Genomic DNA, 15,799 nt, shown 5'->3' on the forward strand with positions numbered 1-15,799 from the left:
TTCAATCAATAGTTTTGTTTGTTCAATCCATGTTCATATGTATTTCTTATTGTCAAATTAATTTCAAAGATCATCAATTGGACCAACAGGTGTTCTTGGCGGGGCTAAATCCATTTTGATCCACTCCGTTCCCTTAAGTTTGTATCAAAACTCGTAATTGATTTTCTAGTTGCAAATACACTTTTTTTAGTATTGGTTTTTGTTTGTTGATCTAGAATTTTAACGAATAAATACAAACAAACAAGGGCACACTCAACAACAAATTAAAATAATAAATCATGTTCTTTTCATTATCATCATCGTACTCGGTATACCCCACCAATAGCAAAGCTATGGTAGGGTCTGAGGAGGGTAAGATGTAGACAACCTTACCTCTATAGAGAGACTGCTTCCGGTGAGACCCCCGGCTCGGCAGTAGTTTTGCATTAATAATAATAATAATGACTGAACAACAAGAACTACGTATATTCGTTCGATTCATTTGGAACCTTGTTTGCGCAATCAATAGAAAAACATTTTTGAACTATATGAAGTCCAAAACAAGAATGGCAGCTTATATGCAATAATTTATTCACTTTTCATACTTTTATAGAGAGACTGCTTCCGGTGAAACCCACGGCTCAGTAGTAGTTTTGCATTAATAATAATAATAAATGAACGACAAAAACTACGCATATTCGTTCGATTCATTTGGAATCTTGTTTGCGCAATCAATACAAAAACATTTTTGAACTATATAAACCCCGAAACAAGAATGGCAGCTTATATGCAATAATTTATTCACTTTTCATACACTTAAGCACATGATGAATGGTATAAAAACAAAAAAAGAAATTACATGAGTTCAAAGGCGCATTTCTTAGCCCTTGGTACACCCTATTTAGGGTTCATATAGGTATCGTAACTGAAACTTATTAGCATGTGGGAAAGAATTGATCATACAAGTGTACGTTTCCTAGTTCCTAAAAGTATAGCTTGACATGAAATCTCTAATTATAGGCCCCACCTTCTCTTTTGTCTTGATGATACAAAAGAACATTATCCTATACGTAACAACCATACCAAACAATATTCCAAGATCAACCCATTTAGAGTATCCCATTTCGACATGCAACACACTCGTCAATATCGTTTCACCATCGATAGTAGGAAGACCGTCCATGTACTCAGGGAACATTAGCCCTTTAAACTCATTTTTATACAACCCTTCCAATGCATACCTATGGAATGAAACATAGTACATGGGGTACTTCCAAAAGACATGAGGCAGTTGGTTTGGTAACCGAAAGAACCCGGCACCTAGAATCATCAACCCTTGGACTCCAGCACCAGATATAATGCCCATGAGTAAATTTGGCACAACTGCGGCTACAATCATCATTTGACATTCAACCAACAACATTGCCATTAAGACTATCAATTCAAAATATATGAATTGTCCTGGTTGTCTTTGAAGTCCGATGAATGAGTAAGCTATCGCCACTGGGATTAAAGAGATGAGAAGTAGGTATGGTGTTGAAGAGACTGCGTGACTAATAACATATGATCCTACCCGTAGTGTCCATTTAGTCTTTCGCATTGAAAAACCTACATATGTTAGTCACAAAATACAATGTTGTTAGAAAGGAAGTTAGCTTTGGTACATTTTGTTTATATATCCAACAACACATTTAAAATGTGTAAACAAACCTTGGTTTCTTCTACGAAAGAGGGGAACCCACCAACGGCTAGAATGGTCAAGAATGAAGAAACAAACAAATCATTGAAACCCTAGCCTGAGTGATTAAAGAAAAAAACAAAACCATTATCAATACTAATGTAATATACATATGATGCCAAACTATATTCTATTAACTTACAAAACAACAAGAATTGCAACCAAAATTGCTCTAATGCATGACACATCTTTTCATTATTCAATGTTCAAACTGTTTTAGACTTTAGTTAACAAATTTTCTTTTGCATACGTCAAATATTTTTCTCTTTTTTTTTATACTAAAAATGGTGTCACAATCAAAGGATAAGGTTACCTTTGTTTTGTTAGGCACGTAGTCAGATACAAACAAATTTCCAAATACATCCCTTCAAGATACACACAAATGATTCCGGCCACGTGGTTGGTCTGCTTTGCTTTTTATTTGTTTTTTGTTTTTAAATTTGCGTCGGTTTGTCATCGTACCGTTAAATGATTCCGGCCAAATTCGCGTAAGCTCACGGTCGCAACCTAAGATTTTTTCCCGCGAGTTTTCTTTGTCCATCAGTTATGGAGGAATTCGCATAAGGTCACGACCATAGCACATACATATTTTTTTGTTTTCGCTACAGTCTTTATTGTGCAAATATGTTAATTTGTGGTATTTTGAGGGTGAACAAATTAACTTATTGCTTTAATTTCAGTGTTATAACCTGATACCAACTGGGTTGATGGATGTATGTGTGTAAAAGACACATACACCATCTTAATCTCTTAAAAACATGCAACCGGAATTGTATCATTAGCGATAACATTTGTAATACTTAGATTTTAACGTGGCCGGCCATTTGAAATAACTTTATATAGTGTAGATATATTAACATTTAACAGTAGTCCGTTATTTGATAACTAATTTTCTTCATTCCATTTTCACTACTTAAAATTGTCTAAAAAACTTACTTGCATATTATAGCAATAAAATGTAAACAAAGTATTTTTCTTTTATTTCGAAAAAATGTTAAATAAACTAAATACGTATAAAATTCAAGATTGTTATTAAGATGAACTTTTTTGATGATATAATTCATTAAGTTTGGTATATTTCTTAAATTTGTTATTGATTAAATTACTATCATGCATCAAAGGAGAAAAAGAGTGGCTTTTGTGTTGAACTAATGCATAATTTAATATACAGCTTACATTGATGGAGTCAAATTCGAAACCAATTTGGTAGAAGAGTGTTCCTAATGCAAAGCCCAACGCAATATATATACCAAGTCGCAACCAGTAGTATCCTAGGTCACGATACATGTTTTTGAATGATCTTGTTGATAGCACCATACATTGTGTAATGAAACTGGCTTGCATGCCTCCTCTTCCCTCAATTAGATCTCCTTCCTTTGATTTGCAAATAAAAGTTCATTAATATAATGATCAAAAAAAACAAGACAATATATGATCATGTGTACCTTTGCACATAGAGTAGCTATTTCCCTTTGAGTTTCCATATATATTTCGGATGATTTGTAGGCTTCAGCAAGTATATGGATTACTTCATCAGAAGTGTTTCCGGCTTCGGTACCCTATGGCGTGAAAAGAAGAACAATTGAATAAAATGTAACAAGAACTCTAAATTTTAGTGTAAAAAAGAGGAAATTTGATGAAAAATAAAGGTACAAGGTTGAATTCCACGACTTGTATATATCTACGTATCACTCAAGTTTGACGAATTTTTTGGATTTGCGGATTCAGCTGAGTTTTAGGCGTTTTATTAAAAGTTATTGTAGTACTAGCAGTTCGCTAAGCGAACTCCATAGAGACAGAGCCGGCCTTGGTGAGGGCGGGGAGGGCAACTGTCCCTGGCTTGATCAACCAGCTGGCAGACTCGAATTTTATATATAAATCATATTCTTAATGTTTAAATCTAATTACCCAATTCATTTAAGATCAATAAGCTCATTCAAAAATTAAATTGTTTAAGCTCATTCAAAAGGGGGTTGCGGCGCAGCTTGTTGCCCGCTTACCTGTCACTTCATTGTAAATCGTTTGGATGTTTCTATAACACAGGATGAACTTTATTGTTTAAACCCAATAAAAAAACCATTTTTCTTAAAGCCCGCGTTTTTCTCACCTCCAGCCCAAAAATCTTTTAACCATTTTTGGGGGTGGCCCTGCATAGAGGGTTCTTTTTTTTTCACCAAACTTAAGCCTTCAGCTGTAGTTTTACACCAAACTCTATGTAGTTCGCTTGATACATGCTTGCAGGGTAGCTAAATTTCTAGAAGTATTAAGAACTTCCAAAAGAACATCCAAAATACTTAGCTGAATCCTATGGGACATAGGTCTTATTGTTATGTTTACGGGTCACGGGTCAAAGTTGTGGACTAGTTATTTGGTTTTATTCACGTGTTTTAGATGCAAAGTTTTAGACTTTTAGGAGTATGTGGCTTGTAGTACATGGGTCAAAAGGTTTGGGATGAAATTGAAGAGTTCCATAAATCAAATAATCTTCCGTTGGTGTCTCCATTTGAGGTCCTACCTCAATAAGTACTGAAATACTGAAATGATTGAACATTTGAACAACAATATTTTTATTACTTAACAGGTCCTACCTCATCAAAATCTGTATTGATAGTCATTAGATAGTGATCTGCAGGACTTTGTAGCTCTGGACAAGGAAAGCCATTTACTGCAAAAAACTGATGGTACCAACAAAAGTACAAGTTACATTAATATCAATGCTTTATGATAGGGCTTTTCTAACCACACCACCGCTGGTGTGGTTAGAAAACCGCACCAGACGCCGCTTATAGCTCTATCCACGGCGTATAGGTGTTTTCTAAAAAGATGTGTTTTTTTGTCTTTTGTTTAACCACGGCTTATACCTCTATATGTGGCATACGTGTTTTTTAAAAAAACGTGTTTTTTAAAAAAACGTGTTTTTTTGTCTTTTTATGTTTAATGTATATTAGTTTTAATTTAATTTAATTGATTATTATTTTTTATTTTGTTGTTTTATTAAAAAAATATTGAATTTCTTTATCAAGAATTACACCAATTATAACGAAGCAATGTAAATAAACGATACACACACACACACACAACCATTACAACAAATTTGTACAAATAATAACAAAATGTAGAAATCTATCTAAATGTCAGCGTCACTGGTGTGTTAACAGGCGATGCTTAAATCATAGGATTATGTGACGATAAAAAACACAAAAAACCACCACCACGTTCTGACCATGAAGCGAGCACATCGAGCATTAGGTGTGGTCGCGAGGACAACGACGACGTTGTACAATAAAAAACACGAAAACCACCACCATTACAACGAGTTTGTACAAATAATAACAAAATGTAGAAATATATATATAAATGACAACGTCATTAGCGTATTAAAGAAAGATAATTTAATCTTAGGATTTACGTGACAATAAAAAGCACAAAAACCACCATCATGTTCTGACCATTAAGCGAGCACATCGGGCGTCAGGCGTGGCCGCGAGGACGACGATAGACCGGGATTAAGATGTAGGTTTGATAGCACGACGGCAACGATGACATTCGTGACACTGCCATTAAGATAGATTTTTATTATTATTTGTACAAACTCGTATGTATATATCGTTTATTTACATTGTTTCGTTATAATTTTTATAAATGTTGATAAAGAAAATAAAACAAAATCTATTTTTAATAAAACAACAAAAAAAAACAATAATTAAAATAAATAAAATTAAATTAAAAATAAAGTAAAATTAACACAAAAAGACAAAAAAAACCTTTTTAGAAAATATCCTTATATGCATCGGATAGAGCAATAAGCGGCCTCTTGTGCGATGTGGGGTATGGTTAGCAAGACCCTTGTGATATTAATAGTATTTAACTTTTACTGTGTTTACCTGGTTTGCTGCAAAGGTAGGACCAAAGTACAATGTTCTTCCCAAAGACAGAAGACAAAGATTGTTGAAAAGCCCAAAAACTTGACTACTAGGTTGATGGATGGCTGCCACAACCGCCATCCGGTATTGCTGAGTGAGCTTCACAATCCGGCTCATGACATAGTAGGAAGACGCGCTGTCAAGACCGCTCACCGGCTCGTCCAGCAGGAGAAATTTGGGCGCGTTAGGAGTTCTATACATATGCTTAGGCGACGCTTTTGGCCACCACTAAGTCCTTTGATCCCCCAGCCTCCTATTCTTGTGTTCATGGAATCTTGGAAGCCCATCTCCCTTATTGTTTTATCAGCTCTCTCCATCTTCTCGGATTTTGGCATCGATTTGGGCAGTTGCAGTTCAGCTGAGTAGTATGTTGGGTTTCTATGGAATTTATAAATTTAGTTAACCATTTAACTAGTCACAATAAAGGCGGAAGCGTGATATTTACAAACTAAACATATGTATCCATGTGTTTATATATGTATATATTACTAGTTTATATAAGATATGTTCATGAACAACCTAGTTTATTCATGTCATAAGATTACCAATAATCTATTTATTAGAAACCCGAAGCAAGGATCAAATGATACGGAAAAACTAAACTATCAAAACTACAAACATTTACATTCTTAACCTTTTAAGAGTGTAGTTGATGTTGAAGAAGATGATGATGTTGATGCTAGACTTTCAAAGGGAAAATCCTCAAACGGAATATACCCCGAGCCTCCAACACACACCGAGCTATGTTAGGGAGCTTGAACACGAATAACCGAGACCCGAACCTCCTTTCTTGAATTCTCGGCCGAACCCAAGACAAAGAAAGAAAGAAGGAAAAGTGGTTGTATTATGAAAGTCTGTTGAACCATATGTTTATAAATTGAGATCATATCTCAATCAAGTTCAATCAAATCCATGTTAGGTTTTTGGTCAAGTGTAATCACACTCAACCTCCATCCTTTCTTTACCAACTTTGACCAAAACTTTTGGGGTGTGGGGCCCACCCAAAACCGGCCCCAAAATATATTTATTTTTTTTTATTTTTTTTTATTTATTTTATACTTTATAAAATATATAAACACCCCATCTTTTATAAACCATTTTATAAAAGAACACATAGTTAAATAATCATTCCAATAATAATTATTTGAATAAATGAATTAACCAATTAATTTATTTAACACTTTCAAGTAGGTATTCAGAAACCCGATTTTCTGAATGTATCGTGTTCTGTATTTGTCTCATAGATCTTATCTTAACAAATACATAATTGGTGTGTGTCTAACTCGTTATTGGGTATGACCCGACTTGGATCAAACACAACTAGCCACATTAACCTAATTATGTGTCTCGGGCATACGGTATTCCAACAATCTCCCACTTGCACGTGACTCATAAGAAGTTAATGCTAATGGTGAATACCGCCTAACAACAGGTCACCACCCCTAGTGTGTTTGACTAAGTGCCATTCAATAACATCATCCCCTTCAAGTCCATACTTGATATGATATAGGTAAGGCTTATCATTACATCCCTTTGTTACTAGATGTCCTGTCAAATCGAAGAGACACAGAGTGATCATTCTCTCAATGATTTAACTTAACAGGCCTTAGACATCTAAACTCTCAACACATAAGAGGAACAAATCCCATCTTGACTGCATACATCCTCGTTGACATCTCATATGATATCTGAGCTCTTTCTTACACGTCATCGTGTTACCGAAATAACAAAGAAGAGAGTCAAGTTATCAGACTTGATGAAAAACCAGATCCAATATGCATCTCAGGTCAAAGGACACAATGATACTCGCCTTTACTCAAGGATTACTTATGATCAGTTGCACTAACTCCATGCAGTGATCCTTGAGAGCGGATCAGTCCAATATTTGTATCCCACAAATATCTATGAACCTTGGTGGCAAACCTATGCCCTATATTCATCACATGAATATCAACCAATCCGGGTTCATAATAGTCTTACCTTCATACTTGTTCCCACAAGTATGATTGACTACGGACGTTTAGAATAACATAAGTCATTCATGGATTAAACATGCAAATATAGAACATAACTCATTGAATAATTAAAACATAATTAATTTTCATGAGATACCCATTACATTCTTTCTTATACAAACTCTAAACACAGATTAAATCCACTCACTAGAATACCGAAGTCCTAATGCACAAACATGACCCTCATGCTTTGGCCTATCGAGGAGCTTCGTGAGTGGGTCCGCAATATTTTGATCGGTATGAACTTTATGAATACATATCTTTCTCTTTTCAACTTCATCCCTTATGTAGTTGAATCTGCGCTCAATGTGCCTCGTTTTCTGATGGGCACGAGGCTCCTTGATCTGTGCAATAGCACCCTCATTGTCACAGAATATCTCTAGGGGCTCCTGAATGGTAGAGATAATCCCTAGATCCATGATGAACTTTTTCATCCATGCAGCCTCTTGGGCTGCCATTGAAGCGGCGATGTACTCAGATTCTGTAGTGGATAACGCGACAACATCCTGCTTCGAACTCTTCCAAGAGACAGCGCCTCCATTCAAAATGAAGACATATCCCGACTGTGACCGAGAATCATCTCGGTCAGTTTGGAAACTCGCATCCACGTAACCCTTTACGACGAGTTCCTCCTCACCAGACCCATATATTAAAAACATATCCTTAGTCCTTCTAAGGTATTTTAATATATTCTTGACAGCCATCCAATGACTGTCACCTGGGTTGTGCTGGTATCTACTCGTTATGCTCAAAGCATACGAGACGTCCGGTCTAGTGCACATCATTGCATACATAATAGATCCTATTGCCGAAGCATAAGGAACATGCTTCATCCTATCCTGCTCTTCCTTAGAGCTAGGACTTTGGGATGAGCTTAACACGGTTCCTCTAGGAATAGGTACCAAACCTTTCTTAGAGTTTTCCATCCTGAACCTTTTCAGGATTTTATCAATGTATGCACTTTGATTGAGTCCGATCAATTTCCTTTGTCTATCCCTATAGACCTTTATTCCCAAGATATATGTCGCTTCTCCAATATCCTTAATTGAGAAACGACTACTTAACCACGCTTTAACGCTTTCCATACTTGGTATATCATTTCCAAATAAAAGTATATCATCGACATACAAAATAAGGAACATGACTATACTCCCACTAGCCCATTTATACACACACGCCTCATCACCGTTTTGGACGAAACCAAACGCTTTGATTTCTTCATTGAAACGATGATTCCACATCCGTGATGCTTGTTTCAACCCGTAGATTGATTTCCTTAACTTACATACTTTGTCAGGATTAGATGGATCGACAAAACCTTCAGGCTGAACCATATGGACATCTTCCTCAAGATATCCATTAAGAAAAGCGGTCTTGACATCCATCTGCCATATCTCATAATCAAAATGAGCTGCAATGGCAAATAATATCCTTATCGACTTAAGCATCGCGACCGGCGAGAAGGTTTCATCATAATCAATCCCTTGAGTTTGCGTGAAACCTTTTGCTACAAGTCGTGCTTTGTAAGTATCTAAATTTCCATGCATATCGGTCTTCTTCTTGAAGACCCACTTACATCCAACCAGTTTGGAGTTAAGTGGACGATCAACCAATTCCCAAACTTGGTTATCCTGCATGGATTGCATCTCGGCGCTCATGGCTTCAAGCCACTTGTCACAATCAGGTTGTGACATAGCATCTTTGTAGGAGATCGGTTCATCCGAATCGACCAAGTAGCAATCATCCACAAGAAATCCATATTTCTTGGGAGGTCGACTAATCCTACTAGATCTGCGAGCAACGTGTGTATGATCAACCATTTGATCACCTTCAACATCCTCATGTTGAAAACTAGTATCGACCAACTGTGTATCATCCAGTGATTCTTGAACCTCTTCAAGTTCCACTCTCTTTTCACTAGGTCCTTCCATAAGGAACTTAGTTTCTAAGAAGTATCCTTTGCGTGAAACAAACACCTTTTGTTCACTAGGATCATAGAATATATATCCTATATCATCCTTTGGGTATCCTATGAAGATACACCTGATGGATCGAGCCTCAAGCTTATTTGGGGTGTCACGTTTAACATAAACTATGCATCCCCATACCCTTAAATATGAAAAGGATGGAACCTTTCCATGCCACACTTCATAGGGTATTCGATCCACCTTTTTGGTCGGGGCCATATTCAAAATACGAGCCGCTGTAAGTAGCGCATATCCCCAAAATGATGGCGGTAGTGAGCTTCGTGCCATCATTGATCGAACCATGTCCAACAGTGTTCTATTCCTCCTCTCGGATACTCCGTTATGTTGAGGAGTTCCAGGAGGAGTAAATTGTGAAATAATTCCACAATCTCTAAGATGACATTGAAAAGCATCACTTAGGTATTCGCCTCCTCTATCGGAGCGGAGTACCTTGATTGTTCGGTCGAGCTGATTTTGTACTTCATTTTGAAATTCCTTGAACATTTCAAAGGCTTCATGTTTGTGTTTCATTAGATACACATACCCATATCGACTAAAATCTTCGGTAAAGGTAATGAAGTACCTTTCACTATTCCTACTAGTGGGCTTGAGAGGTCCGCATACATCCGTATGTATGATACCTAACAAGTCCTTAGCCCTTTCATTTGTACCTTTAAAAGGTTCTTTGGTCATCTTGCCTTGAATACAAGATTCACACTCATCAAACGAACCTAACTCATTTGTTTTCAAAAGACCATTCTTTTGGAGAGTATTTACACGATTCTTGTTTATGTGTCCAAGACGACAATGCCAAATGTAGGAATCACTCAAATCCTTTTTGAGTCTTTTAGTGGAAGTTTGATATAATGAGCTATTTGAGGTATTTTCATGAACCAATTCATAAATACCGTTGTTTGGTACAGCTTTAAAATAAAAGATACCATTAGATGATACATGCATTTCTGATTTTACAAATTTAAAGTCAAAGTTACATTGTCTAAGAAGGTGCACAGAAATAATGTTCCTAGTCAAACTAGGAGCATACAAAACATTTCTCAAAACAACTTCCAAACCACTTGGAAGCGATAAAGTGAAGTCTCCTCTAGCGACCACGTGCACCCTTGCACCGTTGCCCATGAAAAGACTCACTTCGCCCTTCTTTAAGTCTTCATTCCTTTTGAACCCCTGCAACCAATTGCAAATATGAGTTCCACATCCGGTATCCAATACCCATGTGTTAGAAGAAATAAGATTTAGCTCAATATTAATCATAAAGACATTACCCGAGGCATGCCCCGCATTCCTCTTGTCTCTTAGCTCTTTTAGGTAGACCGGGCAATTGCGTTTCCAATGTCCGGTCTCCCCACAACCAAAACAAGGATCATCCTTATGACCCCTCGGTTCCACAACCTTTTGTTTCTTTGCCATAACCGGTGATTTGCCCTTACCCTTAAGATGCACAGGAGGACCCTTTCTTTTTGCTACCTTAGCCTTAGGATTGGGTTGAGATCGATTCTTGGATTTACCTTCATTGATCGCAAACATGGGTAAAACCCTTTTACCCATGCTCGCCTCGGCTGTTTTAAGCATTGAGTGAAGTTCTCCAATGTTTTTGTCCCACCCGTTCATGTTATAATTTAACACGAAAGTGTCGAACCTTTTCGACAGGGAGTTAAGGATCAAATCTGTTGCTAACTCTTTTGAGATGGGACAATTGAGCTTGGCGAGGCGATCAATGTAACTTTTCATCTTAAGTACATAAGTTGAAACTGGTTGATTATCATCCATTCTACATGCATGCAAGGCTCGAACCGTTTCGAACCTTTCAACTCTTGATTGCTTAAGGAACATTTCCTTAAGTTGAGTAATCATGTCGTACGCATTATGGTTTTCGAAATCCTTTTGGATTTCGGGAACCATAGTCGCCAACATGAGGCATGACACTTGAATGGAATCTTCCGTGTGTTGGACCCAATTCATATATTCGACCTCACTTCCGTCTTCCGGTTCGTTGGGGATAGGTGTTTCCAAAACATGATATAATTTTTCTTGTTTTAGAACAATCCTTAAATTTCGGAACCAATCCGAAAAGTTATTGTGGTTAAGACGGTCTTTAGCGAGAATAGACCGGAGAGATACGTTTTGGACGTTAGGGATTATGTTGTCGTCGACGTGTGCGGCCATCTGCAGAATTTTAATTAAGTTCATTTTAGTGTTTTACTTATTTTAATTATTAATACCCTTTTATATATATACCAAATATAATTAATAATTAAAATCTAGAATCCAACGATGAACCCGACTCCGGTTAGGTGACCTTTTTCCCATTGTCGGTTTATCAAGGTAGTTATTCATAACAATTGCAAACCCTTTTGCAACTTCTAGAGTTTATGGGACCGGTTCGAAATCATATTTCGTGTCGGCATGTTTATCCCATCAACACCTATTAGACCCCATGCTTGGGTGACCCTCTTCACATGGTTCTAATTTAAGTCGTCCTACTTGTATCAACTTGTAATATCAACATACAAACGGTTAGGTGACCTTTTTCCCATTTATATGCCAATATTACCTCAACATATTAATTTACTCTACGCGGTTAGGTGACCTTTTTCCCACTAAGAGCTTACTAATATGTTAAGCGTTATACAAAAGGATGGTGTTTAACTTGTTATCCTTAATTTTAAAAGGGATTTTTAGTTTTAATAATTCTAGTTGTAAAACTTTAAATCATGTTCTAACATGCATTTAGTAACATGATTATTTTGAAACCATTTTCAAAATTCTAATTTATAATAAAACCATTTTATTATGGGCGTGAGACGGCTAGTTAATAAATCCATTTTATTAAACTACGTGTCGCGTAATTACCGATAATTATTAGAACCCGTTTGATGCTTTGTTAATTAATTCTATGTGACGAAGTTGATATCCTAATATCTAACAACCACACAATCAAACAATCAATTAACAAGCATACACAATTATACTAGACACGAGCCACTAAGTTAGACCACACTTGTTAGCCGAAACAAGTGTGTGTCTTAGGTCCGATCCTAAGGGACACATGACACATGGATGTTGTAGCTCCCACTCGATCCCGCATCCAAATGCTTCGAGCATCTTCTTCAACCCCGTTGTGATCCATTGGGCTTGAACTTGGGCCTTAGCTTCCATAAGCTTCCATTTGGGCTCAATAGGTGGGCTTAGGTCCTTTTGGGCTTGAATCCCTTAATGGGCTTGTGAGACCCATTATCACCATACCCGGCCCAATAAGGCCCAAACTTCCAAATTTGCAATCTTCTTTAATTTTACAAAACAAATGTCCTAATACATTTTTCTATAAAATAAAAATATTACAAACAATCTATTTATTACATACCCATATGAATAAATAATTACAAAACTGCCCCTAATTAATTATTACAAACCGAAACTTGAATAATTAATTACAATTATCAACCACAAACAAACATCCATTTTGGTCTAGGCTCGGTCTAGTTTTAATAAATATTAAACATAACCCGTTATGTCTTAGGAACCCGTTCCAAAACCCCTTGACTTTATCGAGCCTAGCCCAACCCATTTGGGCTTGACCCAATAACATGATTATGGGCTTCGGCCCACATGTCCAAAACACATGGGCTTCGGCCCAATGAAAGGTCTTATGGGCTTCGGCCCATTCATCCAAAATGGGCTTCGGCATTTCACTCGGTTTTATTTTTTTTATTTATTTTTTTTTTAACAAAGCCAAAAAATATAACAAGATTAAATACAAAAAAATCATGCATGTTTATTTTTGTATAAAATCTTTCAAGGGGAAAATATAAAACCGAAAACCCGAAGCTTAGTTTTCCGTATCCCGGCTCTGATACCATTTGTTGGGTTTCTATGGAATTTATAAATTTAGTTAACCATTTAACTAGTCACAATAAAGGCGGAAGCGTGATATTTACAAACTAAACATATGTATCCATGTGTTTATATATGTATGTATTACTAGTTTATATAAGATATGTTCATGAACAACCTAGTTTATTCATGTCATAAGATTACCAATAATCTATTTATTAGAAACCTGAAGCAAGGATCAAATGATACGGAAAAACTAAACTATCAAAACTACAAACACTTACATTCTTAACCTTTTAAGAGTGTAGTTGATGTTGAAGAAGATGATGATGTTGATGCTAGACTTTCAAAGGGAAAATCCTCAAACGGAATATACCCCGAGCCTCCAACACACACCGAGCTATGTTAGGGAGCTTGAACACGAATAACCGAGACCCGAACCTCCTGGCCGAACCCAAGACAAAGAAAGAAAGAAGGAAAAGTGGTTGTATTATGAAAGTGTGTTGAACCATATGTTTATAAATTGAGATCATATCTCAATCAAGTTCAATCAAATCCATGTTAGGTTTTTGGTCAAGTGTAATCACACTCAACCTCCATCCTTTCTTTACCAACTTTGACTAAAACTTTTGGGGTGTGGGGCCCACCCAAAACCGGCCCCAAAATATATTTATTTATTTATTTTTTTTTATTTATTTTATACTTTATAAAATATATAAACACCCCATCTTTTATAAACCATTTTATAAAAGAACACATAGTTAAATAATCATTCCAATAATAATTATTTGAATAAATGAATTAACCAATTAATTTATTTAACACTTTCAAGTAGGTATTCAGAAACCCGATTTTCTGAATGTATCGTGTTCTGTATTTGTCTCATAGATCTTATCTTAACAAATACATAATTGGTGTGTGTCTAACTCGTTATTGGGTATGACCCGACTTGGATCAAACACAACTAGCCACATTAACCTAATTATGTGTCTCGGGCATACGGTATTCCAACATAGTAGACCGATTCTTTAACGGTTAGAGTCCATGTTAACACTTGTTCTTGAGTCATGTATGCCTACATTAATTTGAAGATGTGTAAGCATATTAGTGTGTTAAAAATTAAATATAACAAACTTTCCATTAAACACTTACTTATTAAAGAGGGTCCAAAGTCTTGAAGATCTACTTCATAGTTCATACCATGGTGCCATATGCAAGTCTTGATTTATGTCCGTTGATTAGAATTCGTCCGGTTTGCCTTGTGTTTGAAGCCAATCGCCCTGCATATTCGCGCTACTAATATGTAAAACGATTTTTGTATGTACATAATATGGTCTTATGGAAATAGGTTGTTTAGTAACGATCGACAACGCTACTTCTAGGTGTGTTTTTAAGACTTCATGTACTTGTAAGCAGTTTGCTGCGAAGTTCTCTTAGACAACGAACGAACTTCCAAGTATTACTAATTTTAGAAAAACACCAAGTATTATTAATTCTTGTTACTAAACCACCTATAAAAAATGTTTAGAAATGGAAAAGTACATACCAGCCAGTGAATCAAGGAGAGTAGACTTGCCACAACCGAACGGACCCATAATGGCAACAATCTCCCCAGGCTTAGCATAACCCGTGGTGTCAGTAAGTACGGATCTATATCCATTCTTTCCTGCACTTCCATTGGAGCTTGAAACAGCCACTCCAAGATTCTCCCATGTCAAATAGGCTCCACTTTCCTTACTACTGCTTATCACACTCGTCTCAGACTCGACAATTTGGATGCAACATCCTCCTTGTTCATCTGCGGGTTCTGGACATATTCCACTGTGTTTTTCAAAACTACCCATGAAGATTCAAAGATTAAAACAGATCGTTTGAGAAGTGTATTGGGAGTTTGGCATCATGTAATGAATGGGAGTCTACGTATATAAAGACATGCAACCTAGGAAATTAAGATGTGGTATCAAGAGCATCTCCAGTGCAACGTACATGTTTTTGTTTCAAATCGTCAACTCAGCATTCCACGTCATATTTCAAACCAACCTGCAAAAACCATTGTTTCTTCTCCGGTGGCTATTTACTTGTTCTTGTTTCAAACTGTCAGCTCACCATCCATCTCATCACCTAGTTTTTTCTTTATTTAATCTATAACAATTTATATATTTGATAACTAATAATTTTATATATCTTATATTAAATAGATAAAAAAACACATAAATCTAACTACTCTATTAAATTTTATCATCTTCTAGTTATTATTATAAAAAGTGATTATTTTACTATTGATAATTTTTAAATATTCCATTCCTTTATGCCTTTGATTATTTA

General features: G+C 36.2%; 1 pseudogene across 1 annotated transcript; it reads right to left on the reverse strand.

Annotated features, from left to right (window-relative positions):
• Positions 1 to 708: 708 nt before the first annotated feature.
• Positions 709 to 15,432, reverse strand: LOC143629439 (ABC transporter G family member 1-like; annotated as a pseudogene). Its single transcript, XR_013152952.1, has 10 exons — positions 15,021 to 15,432; positions 14,675 to 14,754; positions 14,487 to 14,549; positions 14,419 to 14,422; positions 5,602 to 5,998; positions 4,306 to 4,392; positions 3,163 to 3,276; positions 2,894 to 3,091; positions 1,690 to 1,770; positions 709 to 1,587 (listed from the first exon to the last, which is right to left on the reverse strand). The product of XR_013152952.1 is annotated as an ABC transporter G family member 1-like (transcript).
• Between the last annotated feature and the right edge of the window lie 367 nt (positions 15,433 to 15,799).

The sequence above is a fragment of the Bidens hawaiensis genome, unplaced genomic scaffold, assembly GCF_021521415.1.
Source record: "Bidens hawaiensis isolate Kalapana, Puna unplaced genomic scaffold, B.hawaiensis_p1.1 tig00005195_1, whole genome shotgun sequence".
In the NCBI taxonomy this organism is placed as follows: domain Eukaryota; kingdom Viridiplantae; phylum Streptophyta; class Magnoliopsida; order Asterales; family Asteraceae; genus Bidens; species Bidens hawaiensis.